The sequence below is a fragment of the Phaenicophaeus curvirostris genome, chromosome 2 (genome assembly GCF_032191515.1).
Source record: "Phaenicophaeus curvirostris isolate KB17595 chromosome 2, BPBGC_Pcur_1.0, whole genome shotgun sequence".
Taxonomy (NCBI): Eukaryota; Metazoa; Chordata; class Aves; order Cuculiformes; family Cuculidae; genus Phaenicophaeus; species Phaenicophaeus curvirostris.
In genome coordinates this window covers 66,308,025-66,323,717 of record NC_091393.1, presented here as the reverse complement: position 1 = coordinate 66,323,717, position 15,693 = coordinate 66,308,025, and the positions used below count along the sequence as shown (strand labels likewise).

Here is a 15,693-nt window from a genome sequence, read left to right as displayed (position 1 = left end):
TGCTGTACAATGAGGCATTTTCCAGAGCTACTGCAACTAGTTATCTTGAGGAGCCCAGGCAGTTCAGTATGCACAGAGCTATGCTGCTTTGCATCTCTGAACTGGGCTCACTCTGCATTTGCCCAGTCTGCCCAGTGCAGCAATACAAGAGACCTCCACTCTACAGTACTGAATTTAATAGTAGGAGAATTGCTCTTTTAAGTTTTCCATTGGAGTAAGAAAAGGAAATGTTCTTCTTATTAAAGATGCATAGAGACGCTTCCAGACAACGAAAGACAGGCAAAACATCATATCATTACAACGTACAAAATATTAGAGAAGAAATACACGAGGTATAGTTTTCCTCTGTGTTAGCTAACCTGACAGGAAACTTCAGTAGCATTTAAATTTTAATCACATTATGAATAATTGACCCAAGCTCAGTCTTTTGAACCCCAGAAAATCATATTAATTAATGACTTTTTTTCCTTGATCACCTTCTGTTTGCTTTATCCGTTTTGAGATAAGAGAACTGGAACTGCACAGAGCATGCCAGATGCAGATGAGTCACATTTATGAAGTTGTAGAGGTTTCTCACCTTATGTTCTACTCTGTCCGTAACAACACCCGGCATTTGACTGGCATTTCTCGGTATGACTGAGCTGACACTTTCTTGGCTCTGCTTATCACAACTCCAGCATCTTGCCTCTCAGAGGTATCGGAGGAGATAGCAGTGCAGAACCTATCACTTCCTATGTGAAACTATGACTGGTTTTGCTGTATGCAGCACTTAACATTTTATCTACATTAATTTTCAGGTGCTATTTTATTGCCCAGTTGCACTTCAGCTCTTCTATTATCCTTACTGCCTTAAACAGGAAATTTTTGCACAGTGAGAACAGTCAGCCATTGGAACAATCTCCCCAGGGAAGTGGTGGATTCCCCTACATTGGACACAGATCCAGGGGGACAGGGTGCTGGGCCATTTTGTCTATACTGTGCTTTTGGAAAGAAAGGTAGGACCAGATGATCCTTGAGGAGCCTTCCAAGCTGGTATCCTATGAGTCTACAAAATAATTTTGTGTCTTTAATAAACTTTATTACACCCCTCTTTCAGGTAATTTATAAATGAGTTGAACAGCACAAACCCCAACACAGGCCTCCAAAGAACACCCCTTGTGACACTGCCCTACTTCAAGTACTCACGATTTTCTCCTACTCTGTTTTCTATCTTTCCCTACCTCATATCCATATAATGATCAGTCCCACTAGCTTAATTTTCCTGAAAGCATCCTGTGACAATCAACTCCAAGCTTGGAAGAGAAGATAGATATATATTTTGAGTAGATCGAAGGTTATCTAAAACCGAACCATGTAACAAACACAAAAAAGGCAACTGCAATGCTCCATCACCTTACGATGCCTTCAGTAAACTGAAACAGAAGCACGTTATTTCGTTAAGACGCAGCTCAGAACTCATCTGGACTAGTCTATCTCATTCTGTATATTCACACTTAAAGAATTAAGTCACACTGGAAGAAGAGCAGAGCAGGGTTACTAAAACCATCAGAGGAAATAGACGCTATTTTGAGAGGAAGATAAAAGCATTTGGCTTCCTCAGCACAGCAGAATGGAGGCTGAAAAGTGATACAGTACCTCCCTCTTAATGCATCAGTATACAAGTACTACCAAGGGAAAAGAAATGCTTTGGATGAGGAATAATATTGCCACACAAACAAATAGCTTTGATGTAGCATGAAAAAATTTAGCGTAGAAATTAGAAAAAGGGTTTTAAATTTCAAGAAGAGTTTTGGTGCAGCCATTCACTTTCAGTACTGGTAAAAGAACCCAGCTATGTTTAAAATGGAGCCTGATGAAGCTTAGTAACTTTATGGATGGTGCAATATCATGAGGCTATATGTGACAAGCAGAAATTGAGTTTACAGACCTAGAAAGTCCCTTGCAAACTCCAGCTTCCTAAATTTAACATACGTTTGCACTGTACAACTTAATTCAAGCTTTCATTAATTTCAGCCCTAACATCTGCACCATGTGTACAAAAAAATAAAATATCTCTGACCTATTTGTTGGTTCATTATGCCCAAAGCAGGCTGACAGTGACTTAATTCCAACCTCTGCACTGACTCAGGCAGCAACCAGCTCATTTCTTGGTGAGGAGGGGTTCTGTTATTTCTCCAATACTTGTCTCACAATTCCTTCTGAAGGACAGAATTGTCCTTCCAGGTGCTACATAGTATGCACCTAGACCCAGAGGAAAGCAAAGAATGAAAAGACTTTACTAAAGTATAGTTTTCAACAAATTTATATTAAACTAGGTACTCAGACTAGCCTGCCTGCTTAACTCTTACAGAAATTTTTCCAATTCACAGGATTAGTTGAGATGCCTGAAGCAGATGCTACCTTCTAAGGTTTGCTTTGCCATTCTGGTGACGTTGCCACATCACTTAAGGGATAGCTGAGGGGACTGTGTATCTGCTCATCAACTGCTGACAGTTACAGATACATAATACTAAAGAGCTATGGCAGTTTCAGACTGAGAAGAGAATATATGCTCCACTCAGCTAGCAGCAGTAACAGGATGACATCTTCCAAAAGCAATGGATGAGTGATCAATGTTTGCTTGCTACTCAGAGTCACTACATGGGAATAATTATATTGAAAAGCTTGAGCTAAAACAGTTACAATTTACGAGGCTATGGCAAGCAGGGAGGAAAATAATCCGTATTTTTTTCCCAGTGTGAAATTGCTTATGAGATTTTTCCCTAACAACGTCTATAAATTTAGTCAGTGCTGTACAGAAATCATTAAAAAAACCCAAAACACAGCCGTGCATTAAAAGAAAGGAAATTGCAGATTCGATGCAGGAGATACTCCACATCTGCTTTCAACCACTTGTGCTCTATTGCCTCCCATCTCTGCTCCTGCACCTGTTTGCAGCTTCTTTGTATTGCAACCTCTCCAGGGAAATTCCCTCTATAATGCCTCTGTAAAGTGCCTAGCACATGTGAGTTCCACATAAATAATAGATAATAAAATGTATGTTGATTTCTCCTTTTCAGTGGAAACTACTATCTTCAGAAGCATTACAACTGCAATCCTAAGATATTTATTTTGTTATGAGAAAAGGATAATTGTGAAGAGTGGACTACTTATGAAGATATTTCTTTTTTCTATCAAGGAGACTAGAATTAAATTGCCTATGCAGCATATCTGATAAATGTATTACTGACTATGAAGACAGAGAAGACTTACTGAATTCTGCATTTTCCTATGTATAATGCAAATATCAGATAACAATCGCCTCTTTAAAAGCACTGACTTTTGAAAAATCGGACCCTCAGATAACCTGCCTAATCTCAGAAGGAAAGCGACACCAGAGACAAAAGGATATTACTCACATAATCCTTTATATTATCTATTCATAGCTTAGATATACCATGCATTCAAAAAACCTCACTGAAAAACACACATGTAAGACCAGCAGAATTTGCTAATTTAAAAGAGATCAACATTCCACCTAGCTCAGTGTCAGACAGGCCAGATCATACAAAGAGCAAAGCCCCACAAGATTTAGACAGCTGGCTTTCAGTTCTGTCCACATACGCGAATTTCTTCCTTAAAAGTAATTTCCTCTTATGATTTGAAGGACTTCTACTGTTATAAGTTTACATAAACATACAAAATGTCTTCATCTGTTCTGATGTAATTTGGAATGTCACCAGAGTCTAGAAAAGTCCTTATTCTTAAAAATAATTTTAAATGCTTAGATCTTTTTACATTGATCTTGGTGCTACATATATAACTCAGTATATATCTAAGTTATCCAGGTCAGTTGTGTTCAATAAAATATTTACTCTTCCATTTGCTGTTTCTCAATTTAGTCTTTTGCTCTTATATTTTTCTAAAAAGGCTTGGGCATGACTTCTCTATACTTTTCAGCACATAGTAGTCCTCTTGTGCAAGTTCCTCCTTTAGTTATTTTCTGTACTGTTTCACCTGTGTCTAATTGCTCCTGCTAGATCATGTGACAGAAATATGCAGAACTGATCCTCGATTCCAGGCAAGATATATTTTCTCCTTCCATTTTTATATACCATCAAATTTTGTTTTTCCCCAGTTTCTCAGTAGCTTACAACAATGTCCAACTCAGAACAGCCACTGCACATGAACTTTTCATGGAATTCTTCCACCCTGTGTTAGCTTGGTGCTCGGTGGCACTGAGTGTTTTCTCCTTTCATCCTTCTCAGATACTGCTTTGACCAGTCTAAGAAGTCATATGTTATCTCTGCTTTGCCTCTTCATAGTTCAGTCCCTTTTGTAACTCATTAACTGGCCACTTAAGAAACAGTGGCCTTCTTACAGGTCTTTTGGGACCCTGAATTGAGCATTTAGTGCCACAGTGCTGAGGTGTTGCAGTTCTGTTGTGATAACCCAGGCGGGGACTTCCATAGAGAGGACCTCAGAGGCTGCCCTGAAGACCAGATGTTTGAATCACAGAATCATAGAATCACTAGGTTGGAAAAGAACCCCAGGATCACCAAGTTCGGCCATTCCTATCTGCCACTAAACCAGATCCCTGAGCACCTCATCTACCCGTCTTTTAAACACCTCCAGGGATGGTAACTCAACAACCTCCCTGGGCAGCCTCTGCCAGTGCCCCATGACACTTCCCGTGAAAACTTCCTTTCTGTTATCTAGTCTGAACTGCCCCTGGCAGAGCTTGAGGCCATTCCTCCTTGTCCTGTTCCCTGTCACTTGGAAGAAGAGGCCAGCTCCCTCCTCTCCACAACCTCCTTTCAGGTAGTTGTAGAGAGCAATGAGGTCTCCCCTCAGCCTCCTCTTCTCCAGGCTAAACAACCCCAGCTCTCTCAGCTGCTCCTCATAAGACCTGCTCTCCCACCCCTTCACCAGCTTCGTTGCTCTTCTCTGGACTCGCTCCAGAGCCTCAACATCCTTCTTGTAGTGAGAGGCCCAGAACTGAACACAGGATTCAAGAAGCGGTCTCACCAGTGCCGAGTACAGAGGGAGAATAACCTTCCTGGACCTTCTGGCCACTCTTGGCCACCTGGACACACTGCTGGCTCATGTTCAGTCACTGTCAACCAACACCCCAAGGTCCTTCTCCTCCAGGCAGCTTTCCAGCCAGACTTCTCCTAGTCTGTAGCACTGCACAGGGTTGTTGTGCCCCAAGTGGCCTTGTTGAACCTCATGACATTGGTCTCAGCTCAGTGGTCCTGCCTGAATGTTATAAATGGATCTGACATCAGATGAGGCAAGCAACAGGCAAGCACAAGTTCCACAGCCCTCAAAGTTTTCCCCCAGACAGATTCTCCCTGGCTATGGTCACAAAGCCTGGAAGGTGTGCACACAGGCTGCAGCACCGGCTCTCTATCACCCATCTGTTACACACTTAGAGTATCAACTATCCATAATTGCTCTCATGGGCTGGTCCCATGAATGGGGACCACCATCCACAGCATTAAAGCTCATTCTTCTCCCTTCATGAATTAAAAAGTCAATGGCTTTCTACAATCTCTTTTCTTCTGCCAAGTGCTCTTCTTCCTCTTTCCTACCACAGGTTTTGTCAAGCAACTGCTTCCTCAGGCCCCTCTAGTCCCAGGTGACCTGTTGCAACACCATTAGCCCTATATGTGGCATGAGTGAGCTTCTCAGGGCAGGGAGGGGGTTGACTTCAGCACATCCAGCATCCTCCCCAGCACACCCACTCAGACAGCAGGATCATCACACCCAACTCCAATGTGTTTGTACAACATGATAAGCATGCCCAGCCCTTGGCTGGTTTGAGTCAGTGTCCCTGAAGAGAAGTCAGCCCTTTAAGTGAGCTCATAATCTCAAAATACTGCAATAGATGAAATGAATCATGTACTATGTAGTAAAGTTACGCAAAAATCTTTCATTCATACCAAGTGTAACATGACTCACTAGAATAAGATGATGATCAAGATCAATGATAACATTAATAAAACTTCTACACTGTTCTTTTTATAAAGCTTTGACATTTTCCACTGTGATTTAAAGTGAAATACATCCTTCTTCATAACTGGTCTATTGCCTTCTAAGACAAACAGGAAATGTCAGGTGACTGTAAGAGAGATCATTAAGTAAGTCTCAAATATTTTTGCTGTTGCAAGGAAAAGCATAACAGCAACCAAAACTATCAGAAACTTGCCCAATACAGTTCTAACCAAGAACATTATGACTGAAGTAGCTGATTAGGAACATTGTGTGAAGTACAGCAGCTGACTGGACCATAAATTTGCACGCAAAAAGTCACCTACGAGACAGAACCAAAGAAATGAGGAAAAGAAGCATATCTACAGGTGCCAACACACCTGCTCAGAAGCAAACTCATTCAGAAAAGGTATTTGCTTTTTCTGCTTCTATAGGGTGTGCACTGGGAAGGAGCAGCTTTAAAGATGGCTGATAGGTATGTAACCAGACTTTTAGCACACCACTGCACATAAACCTTTCTTCCCTGCAATACAGATAGAAAAAAAAGAATGTAAAGGACTAAACAGGCATGGGAAATGGTCCATAGATAAAAATTAAACATTACATTTTACATTAAACAATAGCATTGTGCTGCTAGAAAAGGCTTTTTCAAAACTCTTAGTCAAAGTTTGAAACACAGAAATGCCATTAAAACAAGACATGAATACAGAGTTATATGTTAAAATGGGATAAAAATGAAAAGTTCACCAACGCAGTTTTCTTAAGCAAACCTGAGCACTTTGTTTTGTAGCCAGGCTGAGGAAGATTACCCTATATAACAGAAAGGAGGAGGAAATATACCACTATGACAGGCATAATTAGGGAGGCAATGAAGGGTGTGGCAGAAAAATCTTAAACCAGTTTTCCCACTAAAGAAAACATTTATTAGGTTCATCTGCACACAGCATCACTTAGGGTGATTTAAACTTCCAGCTGAGGTGATTCAATACAGTGCTGTGCCAGTTCCCCTCAATAATATATCCCTCAAACCTCACTAGAATAGAAGTGGTAAAACCATATTTAAAGTACTAGATTAACAATGAGAATTAGACCTTCTCCATAATGATTTCTCACATAATCACTTCTCAGAATTGAATTATTTTGTTTTGCCAGTTTCTAGTGCCAAGGGGCTTAAAAAACCAACCAACCAAAACCAATCAAAAGAAGCGTGGCCAGCAGGTCAAAGGAGGTGATTCCACCCCTCTATTCCTCTCTTGTGAGACCTCATCTGGAGTACTGTGTCCAGTTCAGGAATCCTCAGTGTAAGAAGGATACAGAGCTGTTGGAACAAGTCCAGAGGAGGGCTACAAAGATGATCAGAGGGCAGGAGCACCTCGCATGCAAGGACAAGCTGAGAGAGCTGGGGTTGTTCAGCCTGGAGAAGAGAAGGCTCTGAGGAGATCTTATAGCAACCTTCCAGTACCTGAAGGGCTACAAGAAACCTGAGGAGGGACTGTTTAAAAAGACTTGTAGTGATACATCTGAACATATGTCTGAACATGAGCCAGCAGTGTGCCCAGGTGGCCCAGAAGGCCAATGGCATCTTGGCTTGTATCACAAACGGTGTGACCAGTGTGTCCAGTGAGGTTATTCTCCCTCTGTACTCGGCACTGGTGAAGAGGAGGCTGAGGGGAGACCTTATTGCTCTCTACAACTACCTGAAAGGAGGTTGTAGAGAGGAGAGAGCTGGACTCTTCTCTCAGGTGACAGGGGACAGGACAAGAGGGAATGGCCTCAAGCTCCATCAGGGGAGGTTCAGGCTGGACATCAGAAAAAAAAAAATTCACAGAAAGGGCCATTGGACACTGGAACAGGCTTCACAGGGAGGTGGTTGGGTCACTATCCCTGGAGGTATTTAGATGATGGGTCGATGAGGTGCTGAGGGGCATGGTTTAGTGGCAGATAGGAATGGTAGGACTCGATGATCCTGGGGTCTTTTCCAACCTGGTGATTCTGTGATTGGAATAGGGGCAGTGGGTATAAACTGGAGAGGGGCAGATTTAGACTACAAATAGGGAGGAATTTCTTCACCATGAGAGTTGTTAGGCACTGGCACAGGTTGCCAAGGGAAGTTGTGGAAACCCCATCCGTGGAGCTGTTCAAGGCCAGGAAGGACGGGGCCTTGGGCAGCCTGATCTAGTGGGACATGTACCTGCTCATCTCAGGGAGGCTGGAACAAGATGATTTTTACAGTCCCTTCCAACCCAAACTATTCTATCTATGATTCTATGATTCCAACACACTGATTTGCACATATCTACTAAAGATACATGGCTGCAATTCGTTCTGAGACTCTCCTTTGCCACCATTAGTTATCAAAGCCAAAAACTGCTAAGTCCTCAGAATCAATGTCCTGCTAGCTAGGTTTGGAGTTGCCCTGGAAAGGACCAGGTTCATATGATCAGCTCACGAATGTCACCTGCTGCACCAAGAAAGGCTGAAAAGAATTTGAACACAATTTAGTAATAAGGCTGTACCAGTAATTTGGCTGACTGTCAGCAACATCTGAACCCAAGAAACAAGCCAATGATAAGGATATATTGGCTTCTATGTTCACAGCCAGTTTCAAAATTAATTTGTACCAGAACAGCTGTATGTCAGAACAATTACACCTTACAAAGCACATGAAGTGTGCCACATTCATTCCTTCCCAAAGAAACCAAGCTAGAAATTGGGAAATCCAGACGTTGGGAAAAGGGGATGCTGATGAATGAAACCAGGGGAAATGTTTGAATGAGGACAAGGTATTGTTTAAACCATGCAAGGATTTGTACACATGCTAGCAAATCACTGATGTTCAGTTCCTGTACAAATATGATCTGGATCAGCCTAAATAACCAGTGTAACAGTGGGCATAGCTACCTATTGATATATAATGCATCCACATTCAGAAAGCATGGCAACTGTTAATAACAAGCAAACAAACTCACTCACTCAACATTTCATGCCAGGAACAGAAGTAGTAATGACTCCAATTTCCTATTGCGTCCATTCTGAGCCCTCTGAAAAGTTATCCACTTTCCTGCAGTGAGCCAAATCCCATCTCCATGCCTCTTCTGCAAGTCATACATGAAAAGACAGCAAAAGCTCATACTGATCTGGACCTATGTGCGGGGTAGAACTTCTGGTGGAAAAACACTTCTATAGCAATAAAATAAATAAATAATTTTTTAAATACTGAATTTTTAACGCCTTTTCATATGGATAATTATGTATATAATATTATTTTTAAATAACTGTAATAAGCATTTAGAACTTGATACATAACTATTTAAAACTAAACTAAAACTTGCATGAAAGTATTTCCTATATCCCATGGTATCACCACTATTTACATTCTTTTCAGTTGTTGTACACTTATTGTGCTACCAAAGCAGAATAAAAATATTTCCTTGACCTCAAAATGTACAACTTCAGTATAAAATATAAGGCAGCCAGTGAATATGAATGGAAATGCGGAAAAGAATAAGATGATACAGGGCAGCATGCAACACAACAGCATCTGTATGCTACCTGCATCATCCCTACTTCAGGTATTTATATAGACTGATGAACTCCCCCTGAGCCTTCTCTTCTCCAGGCTGAGTAGTCCCAGCCTCTCCCACCTCATAGGAGAGATACTCCAGTCCCTTCAACATCTTAATGGCCCTTCACTGGGCTCTCTCCTGTAGCTCTATCTTTTTTGTATTGAGGAGCTGAGGACTGGACACAGCATTCCAGGTGTGGCCTCACCAGTGCTGAGCAGAGGAGGAAGATCACCTCCCTTGACCTGCTGGCAACACTCCTACCTAATGCAGCCCAGGATGCCATTAGCACTCTTTGCTGCCAGGACACATAGCTGGCTCTCTGTCAGCTATTAATAATACAAGGAAATTTGTAAGTGCATGAGGTCTTTTAAGATTATTTTAATAATTGGGATCAGAATAAAACCATACATTGTTCATGTATTTATTTTCTTAGCTATAGAAAAATGACAGTATTATTTGTTTATAAGAACTCCTGTATCTTTTTTGCTATTGTAAGTCAATGTGCAATTTTCTAGAGCAATACATGTTGTCCCATTCTGCAGCTTAGCAGCCCTGGGAACTCCCAAGTTCCAAGAAATATTTTAACATTCCAAAATTATAGCACGAAAATACTTACATTATTAATGTTTACCATTAACCCATATTTTTATGATCTCCATGGAGTATACTTTTTTTCTTTCCAGCTAGGAAATGTGTTAAGACCCTTCATGCTTTGTTCCACCCTCGCTGCCAATGCCGGAGAGTTGTCTGTTTTAGGAGAAATTTGTGTACCCTGTAGCATATAAAGGTTGCTGTGCACCCATATATATTTTTATATAAATGCAAGCTATAGGAGGTGGGAATATTGATGTTGTGGCCTGGGCATGTCTTTCCAATTCCATTTCTTTTCTGTACCTGTTCTGCAGCAAGAGGAAGTGTTGTGACTTTAAATATTCAGGACAAATGAGAATAAAGCATAAACAAGCTTTTATTTCTTTCTTCAAATTCTGACATACCTTCATATGAGTTGTAATAAATATTTTTTCTCATCTAGAGATGAAGATGTCTTTCAAACTAGGAAAAAACCACCACATTCTTGAAGACAGATGAAAAATAGCCTTGCTTTACTTCTCCTTTGAGTTATCTGCTCTCATTATCAACAGATACTAATACAAAAATGCATGTTAAAAGCATTTTTCTACCAAATTCAAGTGACAAAACAAAGCAGTACAGCTACCCTGTTGTCATTTCAATCAGCAAGAGAAAAGCTGCAGTCAGTGCAGAGGGACCCCTGGAAATTATATATTTTCCATTTTAAAAAGCGATCATTTTTTACACTCTTCATATCGCACAGACAGTAGGAGAAAATACAGGATGCCATGATGAATAAAATATTTTCGTATTGTTGGGCTCGTTGGCAAAACTAGGCCTTCAAAACACAAAAATAGTTTGGTTATAACAGGAGCTGAGGTCTTATTTTAAAACTCTTGTCTGAATGTAAAGGGGGAAAAAAAGCAACATTTGATCATATTACTATAGGATCAAGTATCTGCTGATTCCTGCCAATTATTTTGAATATTAGTATGTGAATTATAGCAACAGAAAAAATAAACTAAGAACCAAACAAAAGTAACCGCATAATCACTTTGTTCACATTATTATCACAGCAGAGTAAATGTGGATCTATAGAGTGGAATACTTGGCAGCATGGACCTACGTCCATTGTTGTATTTAGGGAAGCCAGGGTTTATTTCACATTTGCTCTACTCTGTTTGCAAAGACCGGATGCCCGGTTAATAGCCGAGGTGTGCTTCACTGCTCTCCAAGAGTGCTTGTTTCATGCTGTGCAATCAAAAAGTAGTCCAGTCTGCACACTCCAAAACTGTTCAACGAGTGTGAACTGAAAGTGGGAGGTTGGAACGGCCTGGAAATTTGTTTCAGCAGTGCACTCTTGATCTGAACCAAAACACACAGGGCCAAGCAATCTGGCAGACTGCAGCCACCTTCAGAGTTTTAAATAGAAGTTAACAGCAGTTCTCTAGCATCAGCTCCTGCGCTCCTATTCAGCAGGGCCATGCCCGAGTGCCTTACAGAATCATGGAATCGTTTAGGTTGGAAAATACCCTTAAGATCATTGAGTGCAACCATAAACCTAACACTGTCAAGTCCACCACTAAATCATGTCCCATTTCCTCTCCTGCTATCACTGGTTATTTGGGAGAAGAGACCAACACCTACTTCACTACAACCTCCTGTCAGGTAGCTGTAAAGAGCAACTTAAAAACACTGTTCCCTGTAAGTGAAGTGTTTCCACTTCTCTGACAAGCTGCTTCGGATATTTTGTGGGCAAGACTTTCATTTGCAGTTTCTGATTTGCTATCATGACTCAATAAGATGAATAACAACAGTATTCACAGTCTGTGACGCTACCTGAACCACAAATCACTTGAGAACATACAAGGATGCTCCATGAAGTGAAGGGAAACTAGACATAACTCTAGGCCAAACCAAAGGAATGCTAATATTTTCTAATTCTAACCCAGATATTCTATGCTTCTTTTCATCAGAAAGTTCACCCATGTCTTGGTCACACCACCATGCAAGGCAATGCATGCCAGATGCAGTCCAAAGGCTTCAGTTTGATGGGCATACTTGAACAGCTGACAAGCAGTCTTGGGTTATTTACAGCAACTGCTGTTTTAGCCAGTATTTACCAGTAGTTATTTACTGCAGAAGTGGAAAAACATTATAACTGTATAGCAGCGATGTTATTCATAAAGTCATTCCCATACCAGCATGGTAGTGGGGGGAAGGTGTTACAAGGAACTGCTCAGTATAGATATTGCAGAGTAGAAGGCTGTACTGTTCAGGAGCACCGGACACAAATGCAACAAAACTGTAAACACATAAATCAGTATGTCCTTTCCACATCAGAGATCATTTGTTAGTGCTTGGTGAATTTCTCTCTCTTCTCAACAAAAAGTATTGCAGAGAAATACAGCTCAAAAAATAATTTAAAGGGGAAAATGATACCATTCCTTCATGCCACCATCTGACACTGGGTCTTGCTAATCCTGCCTGGATACATTATGTATAACTAAAACAGATATTATCAATTTAAGAGGACTGTTAGAACCTACTAGCACAGCCTACACAAAAGCACGCACTGCCACCAAAAAGCAACCTGCCATGTCTGTGACAAGGAGGATGGCAGGACTCCAAGTGAAGCACATAGTCCATTCCAGGGCTATTAAACACGCCTTTAGAAAGGACGCTCTCTCTGCAGGAAGAGCTTGGGTTGTCTAGGCACTCAGCTGGAAAAGCTTCCCTACTTGACCTGCGAGCACGGATTTTTCAAACCCTAGGTGTACAGGCCCTATCAAACTATCCACTGAGGAATTCTTTTTCTTCTTTTTTTTTTTTTGTTGTGACCCGCTAAACCTTCAGTCTGACATGAGGTTCATGTGTGTTAGACTTGTGCTCCCACAGAGCCCTGACAACTTCAGTCACGTTTTTTGAAGTGTCATTGTCATTGAAGACTTCATGCCCTCCATATGCACATTCACACAGTGCTGAACACAGGAGCAAAGACTAAATATGAGTGCATTTAGCAGACAGAGGTCTGCTAAACCTTGGTTGCACAGCATTCAGGCTCTACTTTTGTCCCAGGTGACAGTCAAGAGATAAGCGTGCATTTTTGTGTTGCTGTTTGGATTTTTGTGGCTGCTGTTATTTTAACATCAGCAGCACTTTTATTTTAAACCTGAAGTCTTTATCTTAAATCTAGGATAACACTTGGAGGAACAAAAGTCTAAGACCCTACAAGAGTTAAACTGCAGCACCAGATGGATCCTGTTTTGACTGGGAATTTTCTCCCCTCACAGATCTCTCAATAACAGCACATTTCCAGAAATAACTATTCAACTCATGAACATCACTTCTTTACATCTGCCTCTAGCAAACACTTAGCATAAGCAGAGGAACCTGTGTCTTGTTTCAATAGTTATTTTCCCTGTTATCTCAGATTCCTTTTTCAGTGGAGGAAAAAACTGAAAATTACAAAAGTCTGCTGATTAAAACCCAACCAACAGGTCGAAAGCAAGGTGAGACTTCCTAAGGGCTCCTCTGAGAATTAAGCCAGGAAAATTCTAATTATTGTTTTATTGGTTTACCTGCCCGCTAGGCAACAGATGGTCAAAAATCTGTATCAAAGTGGGGGCCCCACCAACAGACTACTTTATTATGAATGTTTCCTGATAGAAAAACTATCAGAAACTTAAATATCATAAAAGAGAAATACAGATGAGCTTTATTAGCAAAGTTTTTCTTGTTTTCAGAACCATTAGAAAAGAAAACAAGGCTTTTGTGCTGGTCTTTTGTTGGTTTTGCTCTGTTAGTTTTAGCAACATGTGTGTAGCAGCATTCCCACAATAATGGATTTTTAAAGTCACCAATCAACAAGATCAACATGAAATCAAGGAAACAGATCCATTAAAAACTTCTTAAGAACTTCAACACCAACTTCAAGATACTGATAGGTGTACAAGCCTTTCTGTAGCTTCTCCTGGATTTCACATCCATAAATATTTAAAGTAGGAAAAAAAAAAAATCTTAACATGGACAATGTTTTGGCAGAGACCACTGAAGAGAAAATGAAATTATCAACTAGATTTTAGCCTGGAGCTTGTCCATAACTGTGATCTTCTCGTTTCTCATGCCAGTTTGGTAAAAAGCAAGATGATTTTCACCTTCACTCCAGCATAAAGATGGCATGTCTTACCCAACAGTAGTACTTCCAGATATTGTCTGTAGATATGGCACTCTGCACCTATGGACAAACTCATTTTAGCAGCAAAAACGTATTTAGCATCTAACTGGCAGTGAGATTGAGAGGATACACGCTGTCTTAAGAGACTGGCAGAAGATGGAGCTTATTCTTTCCATGAAAGGTCTGGAACTATGTTTTCACTACACACTACAACTTTCTCCATCCCCAGCTCCCCTAATTTTCTTGTAACAGGTTTTAAAGTTCTACCAATTGCTTCAGCCTTGCACCACTTCAAAGACCTTGCTTATGCATGGTACGCCACAGGGATGTGCCAGCTGCAGTTGCTGAGCCCACCACCAGTGCAGTATGGTACTCCGCTTGAAGCCTTGTGCAGTTCACTGGGAAGAGTTTTCTTAAAATTAATGTTTGCACCTGTTACCATCTCAAATACACCCTGGGATGTGTCAAAAGCTTTGAATGTGTTGCAGTGGCACTTGCTGCAGTGCTTTAATCACATATCCAATTAGTGAAGAATACCTGTCTAGTCTTGCTAAGTTATCATTTCTTGCACTGAAATGAACCACAGTTGTCCTTCCTATCATCTGGGAATAAAAAACAACACCCAGCTGCAAATTAGTATGCTTCCCTCCTCCACTTCTGGAACAAAAATTGTTTCATTGTACCATCAGATGGAACAGAGCATGAAAACAGTGAATGAAACCAGTATTGTGGGCAGTAAGGAATTACCACACAAGATTAAAAAATTAGGCCATTTCACGCTGTGGAGTTAAAATCAAATCTGTAAGCAGCATCTTTGCATTAAAATGCAATCTCACATGGAAGAAAGCATTATCTACTAGATACACCAGGGGAATATAAATTTCTGCTTCTAATCTTGTTATCGATTTAACATGTGGAACTCACAGAAATTACTAGCATCAGCTCCCTTGTTTGGTGGCAGACACATAGTCTTTACCTATCTTTGTAAGATACTTCAATATTTCATACATAAATCAATCAGACATAATATATTTGCATAAAAATAAATCCTATTTGTCTTCTGTTTTAATAGCTATTTCACAGAAACACAAAGAATTAAACAGCAAAATAGAAGCAAATTAAACACAAATAGCAAAAATCACTAAATCAACCAACAAAACCACACAGAACTGAAGCACAGCAGTCTCCACTTTTACATGCAGCATATTCCACCTGGAAGATTCATTTCTAACTTAAAAATAATAATTCTGAGAATTTAGGGGACAATATTTACACAAGGGCCAAAGTGAGGTGCTTTTTCAGATGAGATGTCTTGTTCTAAACTCTAAATCACAGTCCTAAATAAAGTGCTTGATGGAACTCTACCATCTGAATATAGCCTAGCTGAATATACTCACAGTTTCATGC

The 15,693-nt window shown here is 40.5% G+C and overlaps 1 protein-coding gene across 1 annotated transcript in view; it reads right to left on the bottom strand.

Moving 5' to 3' along the window:
* The window catches only part of KCNK1 (potassium two pore domain channel subfamily K member 1), a 36,323-nt gene that overhangs the window by 5,122 nt on the left and 15,508 nt on the right, over nucleotides 1–15,693 (bottom strand). The gene's annotated exons all lie outside the window — the stretch shown is intronic.